Here is a 19,517-nt window from a genome sequence, read left to right as displayed (position 1 = left end):
ATGCAGCCCTTGCTATGGAGGAACTTACTTCCTACTGGAGGACCCGGAAGTAAAAAGCCAGAGGCAAGAGATGGTATAATGCAAAAGTAAAATGTACAATGAGTTCCACGGTGGAGGTGAGTACAAGGCTGAAGCAGTGCCAAATTCAGTCTCAAGGTGAAGACAGGTGTTTGGTGGAGGGAGGAACTGAGATGACTCTTACAGAACCAGTAGGAGTTTTCTTGGAAAAGAATTCAGGGACGAGCATTTCAGAAAGAGTGAAAAACTTGAGCCAAGGTACAGAGGTGTAAAATAGCTTAGTATATTCAGAGTCTAGACTGTGCTGTCCAATGTGGTAGACACTAGTACAGATGGCTCTTGAATTTAAATTAATTAAAATTAAATGCAATTAAAAATTTGATTCTTCAGACATACCAAGCACATTTCAAGCACTCAACAGGCACCTGTGGCTTGTGGCTACCATATTGGACAGCACAGATACAGAGTACCTCCATCATCCAGAAAGTTCTCAGGGACGACACTGGAAGTATTTAATTTTGGATGACAAAATGCAAACTGTTAGAGTAGAAGCAGAAGAGGCTGGAGAGGGAGGCAGGGGCCTGATCTGAGGAGCCCCAAAGATGACAGGGAGCTGCTGAGGGTTCTGGGCAGAAGAGTGTCAGGCCTGGGTTTTAGAAAAGTCATCCGGCTGCAGGGTGGAGACTACGTGGTAAGGCACGGAAAGGCTTAGGTACTATAAGAACTACAGACAGTTCAACTGGTGCAAAGACTTGTCGCGATGGAGAGGCGGGAACACGTAGAGACTTATGTAGGAGGCGGAACCAGAGAACGACTATTGGGCCTATCAGAGAGGGAAGGATCAACAGTTCCCAGGATTTTGACTCAGAAAATGTGTGTACAAGGCTACTAACACCTGGGATTTGAAACAGAGAAGGGAGGAGGTGATTTGAAAGGGGGTGTAGAGTTGATGAGCTCATTTCTGGGCATGTTTACCTCTTGGCTGTGGAACGTTCTGAGGGAGTGCCCACTAGGCAATTGGATGCAGGAATCCCAAGATCATAACATCAAACTACAGTTGTTCCTAATAACATGTGTATCGGGATATAAACCTGTTCACCTGGAGCAACAACCCTTCTATGTACCAAGCACTCTACTGTATAGGAAAAGAATGAGAAAAATGAGTAAGTAATCCCCCTCCTCAGAGGACTCATAATGTCCAGAGGAGATGGCAGAGATCTCGTAATATAGCCATGCCACTATCAGGAACACGAGAAGTCAACAGAGGACTGGGAGAATGTAGACGAGAGTGAGGGGACGTGTCACGAGGAGGCACAGTTGGCTTAAGGCCTGGAGGGACATCATTAGGCAAGACTGATGGTGCAGAGGGGATCTATCTAAGAATGGATCAATTTTCCCTGCCGCTCTCCACTTTTTCTTACCATTATTACAAAAATCAAGACTTCTCCAAAAAGAGTTAAGAGCCCATTACATAAACAGAGGTAGAGAAAGTGCCCGAAACCCTGCTTCCCCACCTCGGGGCCCCCGCCCTGAGGGTGACGGGAGGGGTTCCGTACTAGGGAAGACTGCCCCCTCTGATCCAAGACAAGAGAATGTGGGTTGCGAGCCCTTTGTGAGCCACAGGTGTTTCAGGCCAGGGCAAACTACAACAGTCTGATTCAGGTAGATGCTTGTAAGATAATTTGGAGAAAAGGATTCCTTCAAGGAGATGAGAGAGAAAACAAGTCAGAGGTTATACTGTATCTATTCTTGCCTTGCTCTGATTTGTTCTCCTCTCTGCAGCTGAAACATCATTTAAAATGCCTGTCTGATCATGCCACCTCCACCCCACCCCTGCCCTCTGCTTTAAATCTCTCTATGGCTTCCCATAGGATAAAGCCGCAAATCCTTAGTGTGGAAAACCCTTTCACAGTAAAGAATGCAAAGTTACCACGAATAATCTAGACTGGGCTAGCTAGCTGATTCTGCATGGTGAGGGCATTTCCATTTCTCCTCATCACCATCAGCAGTTCACTCTTTTCGAGGTCACCTCCCCCATATGTGGTTTACGCTCTAGCCTCACCAGCTCACTCCTGGATCGTGTGTTCACTGGGCCTGTGCTCATGGATGTACATCTCGTGATGTGATGCCAGTGCCTGGCACCACATCCCAACACAGACACACACACAAACACTCACATCTATGCTCATTAAAATCCTTCCCACCCTTCCTCATGGCCCATTTCAAACAGCACTCACTCAAGGGCAGCTTCTTCTCCCCAGCTCATCTAGCTATGCCCTCACCCACTGAACCCTGCAAATGCAAGGATCCAACAATATAACTGAGCACATGGAATGTACTAGGCATCAAAGGCAAAGGGGCGGATAAGCAAGGATGTATACTTTCAAGCTCACTGGTTCTCCTTCAGAAATTGTGCGGGCTTCATATCACACCCAAGGATCCTGCCATCCTGATCCTCTTGAGCCCACCAGGCTCTTGCTGACTCCTGAGTATTTGCTCATACCATGCCTCTACCCCCAAACACTCTTCTACCTCTCTATGCCAGGCCAATTCCAAATAAACCTTCAGAACCCAGTTGAGATGGCCTTTCTTCCAGGAAGTCTTCTGAGATTCAATGCCTCCCCAACTCCGACCAAGTTAGGAACTTCCTTTGTGATCCCATAGCACCCTCAGCATTCCCTCTCCTGGCACTCAGCATGTTACCTGCAACTTCATTTTAGGACTATAACACTGGACACAAAAGGAGAATCTGGAGAGCAGAGAGTGTGAAGACCAGCCGTAAGTTGGCAAAGGTGGTGATGGGGTTCAGGGCAGGCCACCCCAAGATGCGCCACTCTGGTATGTGGACTGTTTAGAGCTGAAGACAATAAAGGCTCAGACTCAGCAAGAACATTTGACCTTTCCCCCCTAACTGCCTAAAAGAAATTTAAAATAAAGGCCTGTCCCCAGGACAGGTCATCATCATAGATAACTTTGGGTTCTGGTAGACTGGGAGGATCCTTGCTAATCCCACTCTTATCAGAATTCTATTTACCAAACATTTGCTTTTCCATTTCCACGTGGGTTGCCTTCCTCTCCTTTGAAGCCCCAAACCACTACCCCAAACGTCCTCCTTGTCTGTAGCTTAAGATACTTAAACAGGCAGCCTCGGCCAGTTGGCTGAGTTGCTCAGTTTGCCTGAGCCTCTCCCATGCATAGGTTATAAAGCTTTGTTTAATTTTCTCCTGTTACTCTGTCTCATGTGAATTTAATTCGTTTTCCAGCCAGAAGGACCCAGAGTGGGAAGAAGAAATGTCTTCCTTCCCTACAGTGGCAATGGACAGAAGGTGCAGACTGTTAAGACTAACATGTCTCTGATTTGGATACCTGGGCACAGAGAAAGGAGCATCCAGGGGACAGATTCTCAGAGAAAATCTTCAAGAGTTAACCGCAAAGAAGATAAAGAAAGAAGAGGAATCCTAGGGGAGGCAAGGAAGGAGAATGGGAACAAACCTTTATGAACAGCCTCCCACATAAAGGGCCCTTTATGACATAATCTTATTTAAATCTTCAGAGAAGCCTAGAAAAGTACACATTATCATCCCCTTCTGAGCACCGAGTCACCTTACACTCGCCAATAGTAACGCAGCTAGAGGTGGTACTCAGGCACTGAACGTATGATGCTGTGTCCCAGATAAGCAATTCCAAGTTCATGGTTAAACAAGATTTCTGATTCTCCTCCAGAGAGTGAGGTAGATTCCCAGGGTCTCACAGCTAGGAAGGACCAGGCACCAGCCTGTACTTGAAAGACTCGAGTCGAGCCCTTTCCCCTGAGCCAAAAATGTCTGAAGAGAGTCACTGAGTATAAGATTCCAGAAGAATCCATGGAAGATTTTTATCCCCAGAGAGCCTAGTGTGAGGTTGAGACTCATAGCTCACAGCCATTAAATAGAGTGACTGTTTGCCCTCCTGAGAGCACAGCTTAGTGATCCTCAACCTTGGCTGCATGTCAGCATCACCTGGGGCCACCAAGACCAGGTAAATCCAAGCTTCTGCAGGTGGGGCCCAAGCAATGGTATTTTAAGTGTTCTGTGTAAGTTTAAGGCCAACCAAGGGGTTAGGATCACTAAACCAAATCAAACCTCTCACCGAATGATTACAGTAGAATATACACTCTCTCTAATACATATTGGTGTTTCTCCAAAAATAGCCCCAACTCTCGAGTCCAGGATTAATACAGGAGAAGCAAACTCACAAAAACCCACCCATGGGGTCCAGCTGGCCACCGCTGCAACGGAAGCCCTGCTCCCATCCATCAGCATGAGGTGTGCTTAGTTATTCTCACTTTCCTGGCAGATAAGGACTATAGTGATATGAAAGAGAGTACTGTGAAACATTATTCATTAGAGCGACAACAGATTTTCATGTGAATCAGGTTTTACACGTTCCATTTTCCACTGAAACAATAGAATGTTACATGGCTAATAATAAGGCATAGGCCTTGATTAAATACTCAATCTATAATTCAATAAAGAGGTTGTGCTGACATAATCAGTAAAGAGCGACCCTTATGAATATCCAAATAAGCCAAAACCTGAAATGTACAAGTCAGCATTCACCCCACAGAGGTACATTATTTGTAAAGTGTGCAGAACATTTTTCTTCCAGTGCCCAACTTCAAGAATTTTATAATTAGCAAAGTTTCGTTAGTGGAGTAAAGACATACTATATTCTAAGCGGGGCCTGCCAGGAGTCTTAGGGTGTTGTGCTGGGAAATGAACTACTCTTTTTCAATTCCATAAGGAATAATAGATGCTCTTTAATTGGACAACAGCTGTTTATCAATTGAAGAGGTCTTGAAAATTCCTAGAAGCTTAGTTCAAGACTGCTTGATTTCCATTTTGTACTGGAGTGCCAAATTTTGATAGCTATGGTCACTCCCCACAAAAGGAATAAACTGAAAGATCCCAGGATGTCAATTTTCCACTTTTAAGTTAAAGTAGTATGCAAACTTCCTATTGCACATACAGTTTTAGAGCATGCACACAATTTAAATGAAACACAGACCTGTGCATCCCCAGACCAGCTTCTTTGTATGTTTTTCACGGAGACTGTGAATCTTCAATCTGGTTGTCTTTTTCCTTTGACCACTAGGAAGCTCAGAATCAAATCTATAGCCCACACAAACAAACAGGACCTTAGTGCATGATTTTATCTATCATCTATTTCCTTGTTTTGGTCTCAGTGTTCCACCCAACAGTTCTTTACAGTATAGCCATCTCTATAAACCCCCTCACATCATCTTTGTAACAAGATAGAGTATAAAAAAAACACAGTATCTTACTGTAAGGCGTCACATTTATGTAGCAAGTTGCATATGATTCTGCAAACTGTATGTACCAAAGCTATAAGTGTGCTTGTGGAACAGAATACTGAAAATTGAGGCCTTCCTGGGAAATCTGGGGCACGTGGTCACTTCTCGGACAGCGTACCTCCCTTGGGGCTGACAATGCCCTCAGTGGTTTGCTCTCTTGTCCTCCGAGGCTGGGAGTACCCTAGAAATACTCCAAGGAACACTCTGGTGGAAAATAAAACTGTTAATTTCTGAATGAAGTTTAGGCAGGCTAGAAGTACAAAACCATTATTTAGAAAGGAAAAAGTCTTCCTCCATTAGCCCAGGGGAATTAATAGCCACTTCTGAAAGAAAATTAACCAAACTTATCACATATTACTTTTATCTCTGAAGAAAGAGGTGGGTCTGTCTGATCTCTAATCAGAGGGCGCCTGGTCTCCTTAGGGTGAGCAAGCGTTCCTGCACCATGTGTGAATACATCGACTGGGTCCATGCAATCAACACAAAAGGGGTAAAGAATATTGGCAGAAAAATCAATGGAGATAAATAAATCTAAGAGCGAATCCTGAAAAGGGAATCAGGAGAGGAAGCACAGAGTCTAAAGAACATGGGCTGTGGTGTCACACGAGCTTGTGTTCAGATCCTAGCTCCTCAGTGTGCTGTGTGATCATGGAGACCGGACACGTGTTCGCTGAGCCCCACTCTGCCCCTTTAGCTGTACACGCCCTGACCTGCTTGGCTCCAGTAATGCCACACACGGGAAGGGCTTTGGAAACAACAAAGCGATCAACAAATTCAGAGAACTTTCGTCAGTCAAGTTTGTTGAGGAGGAACCTTTCAATGGGCACTTCTTGAGATCGTAGATGACTAACAGGCATGTGTTGGGGGCCGGGAAAAGCAATTTCTCAAGGACACTACTCAAGTCAACTTAGCTAGTATTTACGGAGCATCTATTACATCCTAAGCACTCAGAAAGGCGCTGGGGTGACAGCGACACACAGCACAGATATCTAACAGTGATGGACATGTCAACAGTTCTAAGTGAATACGCAAAACCCCATGACAGGGAAAGTCACGGGTGCCACGGGAACACAGAGGAGGCACATCTAACGGGGGTGAGGGGGGAGGTCAGGGAAGACTATGCAAATATGTGACACTTGCATACGTATAAATGGCGTACAGATATGTTCTTATCCTCCCTTTACAGCGAACAAAGTTGAGGCTAAAAAAGAGATCAATTTGCCAAAAATTACTCACCCAATAAGTGGCAGAGCTGGGATTCTCCCCAAAGTCTGTCTGACTCTTCAGCAAAAGGAGGACAAAGAAAGGATCATTGAGATCTGTTTAGAAAAATATCTAATATCCCTTCATTTTCCAGGCTATTTTGTACCCAGCTGAGAAGCTGTAAACTACCCTGTTGCTTCCCATCATAAGAAAGAGAGAAAGGGAGAGAGAGAGAGGGGGGGGCGGGGGAAGTGGGGGGAGAGAGAGAGGGAGGGAGAGGGAGAGAGAGAGAGAGGGAGGGAGAGAGAGAGAGAGGGAGGGGGGAGAGAGAGAGAGAAGGAGGGAGGGAGGGAGAGAGAGAGAGAAGGAGGGAGGGAGGGAGGAGGAGAGAGAGAGGGAGAGAGGGAGAGAGAGAGGGAGGGGGGAGAGAGAGAGAAGGAGAGAGGGAGGGAGAGAGAGAGAGAAGGAGGGAGGGAGGAGGAGAGAGAGAGGGAGAGAGGGAGAGAGAGAGGGGGAGAGAGAGACAGAGAGAGAGAGGGAGGGAGAGAAGGAGAGAAGGAGAGAGAGAGAGGGAGGGAGCACTAGTCACCTCACCGCAAGGAGAGAGAGGTTCTCATCAATACCGCAGTCTCCTGCCTGTGTGCACACCAAAGCAGGCAGGCTGACCCTGTTTCCACAAAGCCTTTTGGAAGTGTGCCCCTCTGCTGTGCCTGAGCAGGGCGCTGTGACCTCCCCAGACAAACTGCCTCATTGATAATCCACCTCACAATTCATTTAGGTTCCCATCCAATTAAATGCATTGGCCATTTATGCTCTAAATTGGAAATTTTCATCATGAGTCATCACTATGCGATAATGGCTCAATGTTGTGATCTACAGGAGAAGGCAGAAAAAAAAGAATTTATAAATGGGGCTTTGGAAAGAAAAAAGTGTCCCAGATTAACGAAAATAAGCAAGACCAGAATTTGGCTCACAGCTAATTGGAAAGTGTTTCATAATGACCCAGAGAAAAGGCACTGAGAGCTGTCACTTGGATATTCTCACACCTCATTTATCTGATGTCATCATCAAAGAAGAGAGAGAGAGTGTGTGTGTGAGAGATCTCCCGAGATATACTCAAAGCCCCAGTGCTTTTAGATCACATGTACACTATTTCTCCTTGTTGCTTTCTGGTCTTTGGGTTTTCTTCAATTTTCTTTCTCTCATCTCCAAAAACTGTTCCATTAACTCGAGAAAGAATCCCGGGGTATAGTCCTAGGCTTTACTTTTTGTCTCACTCGCCACGTTAACTCGTTAACTCCACGACTTCAATCAAAGTAATTAGAGCTAACATTCGTTGGATCTTTACTACGTACCAGGTACTTTGCTAAAATAGGTCATCTTAAAAAAATTTCTCACTTAATCTTCAAGATGCCCTCAGTTTAGAAATCAGCAAACAGAGTCTCAAAAAAGTTAAGTAACTTGCCCAAGATCTCATGGCTCAGAGGAGGGGTGAGGGTTGGAGGACAGAAATTCAAATCCAGGCCTGTTAGACTCCACTTGGCCCCCTCACTCCATGGTCTTAATCCAGACCCTCGTTAGCTCTTGTCAGGATGACCACAATCGCTTCCTAACCATTAGTCTTCTTACCTCCTCTCCTGCCCCTGGAGAACTTTGACCATAAGAATTTTGACGCTGATGCCACAGGAGCGTCATTCTCCAAGCGGTTCGCCAGAAAACATTTGGAAAAATGTTTTGCCAGTTGACATTTGGAAAATCATATAAACGTAGTCTTCTATCAGCATTTATCAGAGAAAAACAAGAACATGGTTTCCTTTCAATCAAAGTGCTGAAAGCTTGGTCTCACAGATCCTTCTTTTCCCTGGGGAATGTAGCAACCTAGTTATCTACTCAAATTATTCTGACCTTCCAAGGCCAAGTCCTGTTAGCCCTTCCTAATCCAAAAATAATTAGTGGATAACAGACCCTGGCTTGTTGAGACAGAGTTATTTGTAAGCAATCTCTTGTCTGGAGCAAATGGTTTTGCAGGAATCACTAACCCTAATAGGTTCTCCCGAGCACTTGCCACCTGCTCTCCTGAGCCCCCTGTCATCTCTGACAGCAAAAGGGCAGGCAGGGCACGATGTCGAGCCTGGAGATACAAAGTTGCCACCATATTGTCACTGATGAGGAGAATTAGGCCCATCCACCAACCATCTGGAGAGGAGACTGGCGAGATGGGCACAGGCATTCCAGGGGGGCAAACAGGAGAGCAATTAAAAAGACAAGGCAGCTTGTCCAAAACTGGGGGACTTGGCCGGCTCTCAGAAGTGTTGCAACCTTTGTCGGCAGAGAATAGCGAAGGGAAAAAAATAAAACAAAACCACCGTAATGGCCTGTCATGGCCCGAGGGATCCTGCAGGATACTCCGGAGTGGATAGCAGCTGATGCTAGGACTGAACAGAATCTGGCATTGTGGGGAGGGCTGGGAGCCTGAGGCATAATGCTCAAATCAATGTTCATGCCTGCTCGATATCTGGAAACAGGAGCAGACCCCCAAAGGGAGGTCACTTTAGAGCACTGGTTCTCAAATTGAGTGTGCATCAGAATCTCCCGGGGGGCTTGTTAAGGAACAGATTGCCGACCCCAACGCCAGAGTTCCCAATTCAATAGGTATAGGGTGAGGGCCTGAGATGTAAGTTTCTAACCAGTTTCCAGGCGAGGCTAATCTGCTGGTCCAGTGACCACAATTTGAGAACCACTGCTTTGGAGAAGAAAAGGCAAAGAGGGATGAAGCCAGCATCTGCTGTGACCAATATATGCAAGGTGCTTTGCACTCCATAAGAATGGTCTCACTCAATCTTCCTAATAGGCCTGAAAGCAGGCTTTACAAACCATATCCTGTAGATGAGGAAACTGAGGTACAGAGAAGTGAAGTGACATGGTCAAGGTCACACAGCTAGAAAGGAGCAGAGCCAGGATCAGAATCTGGGTCTTCAAGACCTTAAAACTGCCCTAGCTGTCCTCAAGGAAAAGCTCCAGCTCCCAGTGAAGCTCAGTAAGACCCACTATCTCCTGAGACTGCTCTGTCTTCTGCAAGATGCCTAGTCAGACCCTCCCCCCAACAATTCAACCCACCTCCACAAGTCTTTGTTGCCCAAATCCAATAGACCCAAGATAAAATGCACAGAGGAATGTAGACCCACCACTCAGAAATCATCCCAAAGGGAGGACAGGGAAGCAGAACCACGTGTAATTCAAAGTCTGACTCTCCGTTAGGGGTGCCCAGGGGTGCTGTGCTACATTACCAACTGAGGGGCTCCAACAACTTCATCGTCTGAGTGCAGATTTGGGGATCCATCAGAACTGCAAGTCATTTTGGTACAAAGGACTGTGCATCTCAGCTCAAGACGAGCCCAGATCTGGAGATAACTACTTACTTGCCAGAGCTCCATGGGCAAGTCTCTTAACTTTGCTGAGTTTGCTTCCTCACCTGAAAAATGGAACTAGTCATGTCAGCTACACTATCTCACAGGACTCATGAGAGCATGAAGTGAAATGATGCCACTATGTATATATTTGGTGAGTTGTTAGCCACCATAACAACACAAAGCAACAGGAATCACGAGTGATGGTAACTGCAGGCCAATGAGAGAGAAACTTGAAAACAGCTGTTCTTCACTGACGACCTGACTCTGGCTTCTCTACTTTGGGATTTTGCATTTTATTAAAAGCCATTAGCTTCCTGGCCACGATTTCCTCACCTGAGATAGAGAGATGCCCACAGCTGGGAAACTTCACAGTACGATGCAGTATTCTATCTTTGCGTACTTGTGGCGCACTTTCAGATCTTAGAATTCATAGGGAATACTTGAATGGATTTAAAGACCCAAAGCAGAACAAATCAGCAATACTTATGGGCCAACCACCGTACAGTCTATACTGGGGTCTCATTGCCCATGAGCCCTTCCTTTACCACTGTCTCACTTCTTGAGGACCGCCCTGATTGTGTCCTCTTAGATAGTCCTGAGGCAATGCTCTGAGACGCACGTCCCCCTTGTTTGTTGATGGCTGAGCTTCATCCTCCCCCTTTCCCCTCATGCTCAGGGAAGTTAAACGGTGTTTTAAAATCACCCTTCAATGGACTCCACTCAAAGTTCTTTGCCACAGACACCTCCATAACAGTGTTGGGAAATTAATTTTCCACCTTGATCAAAATGTCGGAGCACACCTATGAAAGGTTGAGAGTGTACCACAGAGCCTGGACCACTGGTGCAGAGCAGGGGGACAGGAAACCCAGTCCTCGTGGAGTAGTGACTCTGCTTGCATCACTGAGCCCCGATTCCCTATCTATAATATGCAGACGATAATGCCTACCCATGCTGATCTCTCAGGGTTGTTGTGAGAATCAAAGATAGGATGGATGTGAAATCGAAGAGAGGACCAAACTGTAAAGACAGCGTAGCACCGCAAGAGTGAAAACCACCACTACCAACTGCTCTTAGAGTCACACAAGCAGCACAGCACAGCGCTTAAGCGTGAGGTGGTTAACATGTGGACACTGGACCTACAATGTGGCTTCAGATCCCAACTCTTCCACTTACTGGATGTGTGTATTTAACTTCTCTGGACCTCAGGTTATTTCCCCATGAAAGAGGATGAAATGAGTTAAAACCAGAGAAAGCACTGAGAAAGTGCCTGGCACGTAGTAAGGGTGAGCTGCTATTACCGTCACCATCAGCATCAGCCTTACTCTGCTTTGGCCGCTTTTCTTGCTCATTATAGCGCTCCCATCCCTGTGCCCCACGCTCTCCAGCTGTACTGTGGCAGTGCCCTTACGAGTACCTTCTCCTCTGAGGGACACAATGTCAGTGAGGTGTGGGCAGGGCAGGTTAGCCCTCCCTTGATAAAAACCTTGCCATCCCATTAGCATGTGTATTTTTAAAAGCGCCAACCAACTTTTTCAATATGGTCTTTAGAAAGATTTCTGAATTTCCTCTTTTAATTAGTTATTAAATTAATCAATTTTCACAAATAAACTCATTTGATGGAGAATACCGCGGTGTCTTGAGTAACAGCATGGCTGCTTGAACCAGATGGTGGCTGCAATCCTGGACGCAGCAGTTAGTAAGCAATGATGTGGCCTCAGTCAAGTTACTTAATCTCTCTGCCTCCACTTCCTCATCTCCAAAATGAATATAATAGTAATTCTTAGTTCACGGGTTTGCTGTAAGGATCAAATGAGTCATTTCACGTAAAGTGCCTAGAGGAGGCCCTGGCACCCTCAATAAGTGCTGGATATTTTGTTAGCTGATGCTTTCCCTGAGGCCTCAGAGACAGTGCTAAAAGGAAAGGCTTTGATGAGTGATGCAAGAGGAAAGAGCAGCCCCACTCTGCGTCACAGGTGGCTCTTCGTCTAACATCCTGTGTCACTTTGGAAAAGCCCCTCTCCCTCTCTGGATCTTTGTTAAGAAAAAAATTTCACTAACATTTTAAGTGTATACAATTCTTTCCTTTCATCGAGCCAGCCCCGTTAGCACATCTCCAAGTCTTAGTGCCAAATTCAAACTCGCGTACCATCTGAAACCCACTGGCCTGTGGGCTGGTGACAGTTGTAAGCCACGCAAAGAACCCAAGTCCATGGGCGATGTGGTGGAAGCACATCTCCAGCCAGTCATCAGGAAACCATGGGACACAGCCACACCGCCTCCTGGCCTCAGCAGTTAGCATTCAGGATACTACCACCAGGGCACCTGAGGCTTTGCTCATTGACAGATGCAGGACGAGAGGCTTGGTATCATCCATGCACTTACTTGTACATACGGTAATTAGTAACAGGGGAAAGAGCAATAACCTTGGGCCTTAGGTTTTAGGATAATGAATAGCAAACACCTTTCCAAGTTCTACCTGCAATGGGATGTGTGGACATAACATACTCTGGCCTGACTTGGGCCTCCCTCTCTGAATCACGCTGGTGCTACTGTTGACATAGCACGCACATTCTTTCATCCACCCATCATTTACTCATCAAACGTTTACCAGGTCTCATAGAAGCCAGGCAGTAATCCACTGGGTCAAAACAGCAACGTAAGGTTCAACATGACCTTTTATCCTCTTTTTCTTGTTCTCACCATTTAGAACACTCCTCAACAGAGGGTGTCTGTTGATACTAACAGGTTGTCTGTTTTATACTAAAGGGGCCTTTTTCTGCCTTTGTTCAATGTCTATTACTGAGGAACAACAATACAGTAACAGCAGTAGGAGACCTAATGTTCACCGAGTGCTTCACGGGTGCAAGGCTGGGCACTTAAATGCTCTCTCTTATTTACTTCTGTCGAGAACGTGTTGGCCTTATACCATCATATTCCCACTTCACAGTGAGGAAACTCAGGGGAAAAGCAGGTAAGTAACTTGTGCTGGATGGTGCTACAGCCAGGACTGAACCCAGTTCTCTCTCAAATCAGAGACAGGTTCGTCACCAGAGCCTGAGCTGCCTCCAGCCACCAGCGAGGTGGAAAGAAGCAGGCCTTAAGTCAGAAAATATCTCCTAAATGTGTGACTTTGGGCCACCAGCCTCAGCTTCAGTTTCCTGAGCCATGAAACGGCAATAACGAGTTCCCATGAAGACTTCAGGAGATGCGTGCATGGAATCCCGAGGAGCAGCACACGCTCGAGGACGGGTGGTCATTATTGGAATAGTCCAAGTCCATACAGCTTTGTAGGCGGGCAATGTGGCTTCAAATTTCTCTTAAAAAGATAATTATGCCAAGTCAAATAAGCCAGACAAAAAAGGGGTGCACATTGTATGAATTCATACATATGAAATTCTAGAAAATGAAAGCTAATGGACAGTAACAGAAGCAGATCAGTTGTTACCTGAGGACGAGGGGCAGGAGGGAGAGATGACAAAGGGACAAGGAAACTTTGGAAGTGACGCATGTATAGTTACCTTGATTGTGGTAATGGTTACACAGGTGTATACAGATGTGAAAATGGATCACATTCTATACTTCAAATGTGCAATTTATTGTATATCAATTATACCTCCATAAAGCTGTTCTTTAAAAAGCATGTCTGGCACATGAGTGTGCGCCCTCTATTTACCGAGGAGCCCGTGTTACCTACACTAGCTCCAGGCACCGCCACACTCAGGGATGGGGCTGAGGTTGCCAAACTCACGTCTCAGCAAATCTCTCTCTTTCTTAGTCTGTCATGAGGCAGGAGGAGATGAGCAGGCAGTGACGGTGGGAGGTGGGTGGGTACTTGGCAAGTCAAGGAGCCTAGGAAACATTATTTGATCATTTGATGAAGGCTTGAATAACAGAATGAGGAGAAGCTATAGTTAATGGAAGGGCTTTAATAATTCTCAGTCTTAGCCCAACACTGATCTAGATAATTCTGTTTAATTAAGGTGATTTTTGTCACTTGAGTTATTGGGCATCTTTCAATGGGGTCAATCATGCTAACCGGCAATGGAGATTCTAGAATATTACAGCTATCACAACAAAGGTAATCATTCAGATAAACCAGAAATTGAAAATATTTATGACTTGCAGGCATAGCCCAGTAAGTGAGGAATCAATAATGTCTGATATGGTCCTTTTTTCTTGGGCAAAACCTGGCCTTTACATAGTCTGAAAATTCACTTTGGTGTTTGAAACAAGGGAGCGACCATACACGATGATAAGTGATATTGGTAATAAGAGAAGCTAACATTTACTGAGGATTTACCATATTCCAGGCACCCAAACCTTTCATGGCTAATGGCTCATTTGATCTGCAAAGCAAACCTATTAGGTAGACTGCTGTCATTGTCCCCATTTTAGAGATGAGAATATAGAGGCACAAAGAGTTCAATAACTTGATTGAAGCCACATGACAAGAAGCAGCATTTTAACTATTAACAATAACAGTTACTGTTTCTCCTGCACTTGCTATGTGTTAGAACTTGGCCAAGCACTTTATACATTTTCTTTTTAAAAGCTGATATTAAAACACAACATGAACAGGGTCCAATTATCCCCGTCTTACAAATGTGGAAACTGAAGCTTTAAAATATTAAGTAATTCGCCCAAGATCTCATGCTGTTAATCAGCAGTAGAGCCAGTCATCTAATCCCAAAGCCACAGACTGCTCCTTAAGCTCATGAGTTTAAGTCCCCTTTCAGTATCTTCTTCTTTCAAGTCAGGAAGATCATTACTCAGACATGAGAGACAGACACACAGACACCAAAAGGCTGAAGGGGCAAAACACTTGTTTAACATTTGTGTATATTTTAGAGTGAGTTATTTTTAAAACCAAGGAAATATAATCTTACTCATAGGAAAGGCTTTGAAAAGCAATAATGTGTATTAAATTAAACTGTGGTTTGAAGCTGATGATTTAGCCAACTGCAGTGGTGTTAGTAAAAATGAAATAGAAGATCTCTTTGCATATTATCTCCCCAAAGAGTACCACATAAGAAACATTCTTTGCACATAAAATAATGAGAATATAGTACATATAATGAACATAAACTACAATAAATGAAAACTTGCTTTTCCCATAAACTCTCTCTGCCAAACCTACACCAATAAGGGGGAAGGATATTAAAATACGAGCTGGAAGAAATGAGGAGGGAAGTCGGTGACTTCTAGCAGGCTTGGGTTCATTAACATATTCCTCCCTCCCTGCATCCATTCTGCTAAACACTAAACATTTACGAAACACTCACCGTGGTATAGAATAAGGGGTGTGGAACTGAAGGACTGAGGCTGCCCTCAAGGAATTCACAGTCTAGGCCGGAAGACAGCCATGGTCCTAAAGTAAGATTATCAGAGTATACTGAAAACTCCCCAAACCTTCCTACTATATTTAGAATAAAATTCAAAGCTGCTGAGCATGGCTCCCAGGGCTCTAGGTTTAGAGATTGTCTCCTACTACTCCCCCTACACACTCGAACACCAGCATCTCCCAGGACCCTGAGGACCCCAAACTCTTTCTCCTTTGCATTTGCTATTCCCTCTACCTGGAATGCACCCCCTCCATCCATATCCTAGCTCAACACACACACACACTAAACATCGAATTTTCCTGGGAGAATGAAGAAAGGATATCCAGAGGAAGTGACATGTAAGCTAGAATCTGAAGGAAGAGGTGAAGTATTTCAAAGTAGAGAGAGACAGAAGGCCAAGGCAAGACAGAAGACACAGTAGGTGGAGGTGCTGACCTATGAACAAACATGGTGTATCCACGGCATAGAGAGGAGCATGGGGTGCTGGAGTGTGTAGGGTACAGAATAAAACAAGAGCATCACTTGGGCCCAACCCCCAAGGGTCTGCCAGTCAAAGGCAGCCAGTCCCTGCAATGGGTTGTGTGTGCCATGGGAGACCCCAGAGGGGACTAAGTAGGGCATTGGTCTTAAAAACATTGGTTTTGAAAGAAAAAGCCTTGGGCAGCTGTGTAAGGAGAGACTAGGACTGTGCCGACAGGGACACTGAGGCTGGGGGCATGGAAAGACTTCCTAAGGTTACAATTAGTGAGGACTGACCCGGACGGAAACCACCAGACAACCTGAGTCACATCCACCCCCGGGGAGCCCCTGATTAGCCTCCTTGTTACCTTGTTAATAAGTCCCCTCTGAAATGGAATCAAAAGAAGAATGGGGCTCCTGTAGATTTTAGTGACTTCTTCTCTTGGCAAAGTAAAAATTCTAAATATCCAGTATTTTTTTAAAGGGGGATTAACTAATGGATTCATTTTTAAAAATGCATATATATAAGGTTCTTGAGCAAGGAAAAGAGCAGCAGAAACTGCCTCATGCAGCCCACAAGGGCCACACAGGGGCTGCTCCAGAGAGATGTGTCAACAACCAGAGGGAGGAGTGTTTGTCACATTCACTGGAAGGCTTGGAGGTAAGCGACAGCCAGCTCAGCTCCTGATGGCCCAGCGGCCACCCATCTGGACAAGTGCATCTCATTCGGGGAAATCTAAGCACAGCCATGGCAGCCATGAGTAAGAGAGGGGACTGCGGCTCACGCGTGCCCATTTCTCTCACATCTTCTTGGTAGAACAACTCCTGGGTCCTTGACAGGGCAACTGTGGATGTTTGCGGAATAAAATTGTTGCCACCAAAGATTCCATGATGTGAAAGGGACAGATGATGAGATCTGGAGTCAGAAGTCCGAGGCCCAGTTGCAGCTGCATGACCAGCTCTGTGACTTTGGGTCAAGCAGTCTCATGACTCAGAGCCCAGCCTTCCTTGCTTGTCACACGAGGACAATGGCCACTCTTTCACAGTGTGCTTTTAAGAAATAAGTGACATAAATGCCGATGAAAAGGGTCTAGCCTAGTAATGAGTGGTGCTAATAAGTGGCAGCATATTGAAGCATCCAAATTAGTCCAAGTTGTCATATAGAGTCCCCCACGTGTTCTCGGGGGAGCCCAGGGTCTGCAAGGGGGGTCTGGTCAGCTTGAGGGTCAGGGCTCAACGAGTGGAAAAGGTACAGGAGATTGAAGGAAAGTCCATTAATCTGAAGAGTCCCCAAGAGAAGGAAAAGAGAGAAGAGTCAAACCCAATTGTGATTTGCCCTCTAGATTAATTAATTTGTTTGTTTGAACAAATATGTATTATGGACCTCGTGTGTGCTATATACTCAAATCAACTCTGAATTCACAGAAGAATCCAGCTCAAGCCTTCTCTCAATAAGTTCACAGCAGATATTATCCCAAGGCAAGCACCAAGTGGTACGAGAGGAGAGAGGAAAGCCCAACAAGGATGGCTTCCTGGAGGAGGTGATGTCTGTGCTGAGTTGTATAATCTGAGCAGAGCTGAGCAGCGCTGAAGAGGCCAGAGGGAAGGGAAGCAAGAGCAAAGGCACGGTGGTGGGGGGCACTGAGGTCAGCAGGGGTGCTGTGAGCAGCGCAGGGCAGGCAGTGAGGCAGGAGTAAGAACCTGCAGCATCTTCCTGTACAGGAACAGGGAAATCTTCCTGCAGTACACGAACTGCCAGTGAAAGGGGTTAAAGCAGGGGAATGCTAGGACTGCTTCAATTCCCCATGGAGGTGGACCACAAATGAGGACCAGAATGAGACGCCCGGTGTTGTGTATGCCCCTCATCGATCCCCACATCAATTACCTACCTGACCTCCAAAATCGCAGCAAAGTCTAAACACTGGGAAGACGTGAGCAAACCCAAACAGCAGTTCCCTAACCTGATGGGAAGAACGGACTACCGCTTATTTCCTGAGCCAAAACCCGAGTTCTAGTCCTGCCTCTGCGATCAGCAAGCTGTGCGGCCCTGGGCAGTCACCCCACATCTGCGACATAGGGGCAATGGACCAAGCCTTCCCGGTCTCTCACCATCCTCACTTCAATGCGATAGCTCTGAGAGAGCTGTGCGAATCAAAGCAATATTTCATTTAACCAAGTCCTATTTCAAATTAGATTGTCATCGCGACTTGGGGCAGGAACTCTCCTTCTTTCTGAATACTGACCCCGAGCAGGTCTGCAATGACCGGTGACTGTGTCCTTCTCCCTCCTTTACTGTCTTTAGCCCTTTCAGAGCTGCAGTTCTGCTGGACCCTGGCCTGAGGTCAACCTGTCTGCATCGAATACTGTGTCTAAGCTGCTCGAAAGCATTCATTCAGCAAATATTTACCGAACACGTGCCACGTGCCAGGCATGGTTCTAGACACAGTGGGTCAAAATCAACACGGCCTCAGCCCTCATGTAGCATGCCATTTCATCCATGACGGGAGGGGAGGAGGAAACAGTGATTGATGTCACAAAGAAATACACATGTCGTCTTGGGGCGTGTGTCAGGTAGTGGTCCCCAGCACGTGGTCTGGAGGCAGGGCACCCGGCTTCAAATCTGAGCCTGCTGCTTCCATGAGACAATTTGGGGCAAGTGCTTTAAACTTTCTGGGCCTGAGTTTCCTCAAAGAGGGGTGGGTAAGGACTAAACGAGTTAATATACGTAAAACTCTTGGGACTGTGCCTGGAACTTAGTAAGAAGTAAAATGCTAGCTAAAATTTTTATAATTGCATTTGACCAGCCCACAAGTGATTTCACTTGCAATTTGGAAGTTAGTGCTCGAAGGTGATGATCAATAAATAGGCAAGATTATAGAATGAAAACAACTCATGTTTACAGATCACTTTCCAATTTACAAAACATATTCATACCTATTCTCACTTGATAATCAAAACAAGCTCCCTGAAGTAGGTAAGCAAGACATTTTTCTTAATGTCTTAATTCATTACGAGGTCCTTCGTTCTTAGCCTAGGACCAGGCACATATTAGGCATGCAATAAATGTTTGTTGAATGAATGCAGATAAGAGAACTGAGACAGCATTTACTACAAGACAGCCACAGTGCTTGATGCACTACACACACTGAATTCAGAGAGCTTAGGTGATTCTCTCAGGCCACACAGCTAAGCAAGAGCAAGGGTCTTAAACCAGAAGTCACTACTTCTCCTGCAAAGCTACTGAACAAACTTCAAAGAGACCCCCTTGCCGTCACGTTTCTGTACCTTTATCAGCGATACCCCCTTTCTGCCTGGCACATAGTAGGCATTCATGGTAGGCATGAGTGAACATCCATTCATTGTTAGTCACCCAACATTCACTCTGTGCCTACCATGCTCTCTTGGAGCCTGGAGTGCGGTGTGTCTACAGTCTTTGCTGAATGACAGCGTCCATTGACTTCCAAATCTTTCCCAGGAACTGACCTTTAAGACCCAAAGCACACGACGCCCCCACGCAGGTGAGCTTTCTGGATTCCATCAGCAGGACTACCCCAGATCAGAAGACTGTCAGCCCTTCCTCTGTGTGTTGCTTGTAACCTCCAACATCCAACATGACCCAGCACCTGCCTACATCTCCAAACTCACCCTCCCCCCTTTTTTCAAGACTCTAGCCTTTGCTCAGTACCTCAGGGCACACAACTCTGTCTTCCAGAGAGATCTTCTCATAAATTC

The 19,517-nt window shown here is 45.7% G+C and overlaps 1 protein-coding gene across 34 annotated transcripts in view; it reads right to left on the bottom strand.

The window, feature by feature from the left end:
• Nucleotides 1-19,517, bottom strand: part of DAB1 (DAB adaptor protein 1) — a 1,085,079-nt gene that overhangs the window by 173,622 nt on the left and 891,940 nt on the right. For 2 of the 34 annotated variants that reach the window (XM_070245515.1, XM_070245527.1), the window contains exon 1: nt 6,608-7,161. The gene's annotated coding sequence lies outside the window, so the exon portion shown is untranslated. 34 annotated transcript variants of the gene reach the window in all.

This window comes from Equus caballus, chromosome 2 (assembly GCF_041296265.1).
Source record: "Equus caballus isolate H_3958 breed thoroughbred chromosome 2, TB-T2T, whole genome shotgun sequence".
Classification (NCBI taxonomy): Eukaryota; Metazoa; Chordata; class Mammalia; order Perissodactyla; family Equidae; genus Equus; species Equus caballus.
This window is presented reverse-complemented; position numbering and strand designations above follow the sequence as displayed.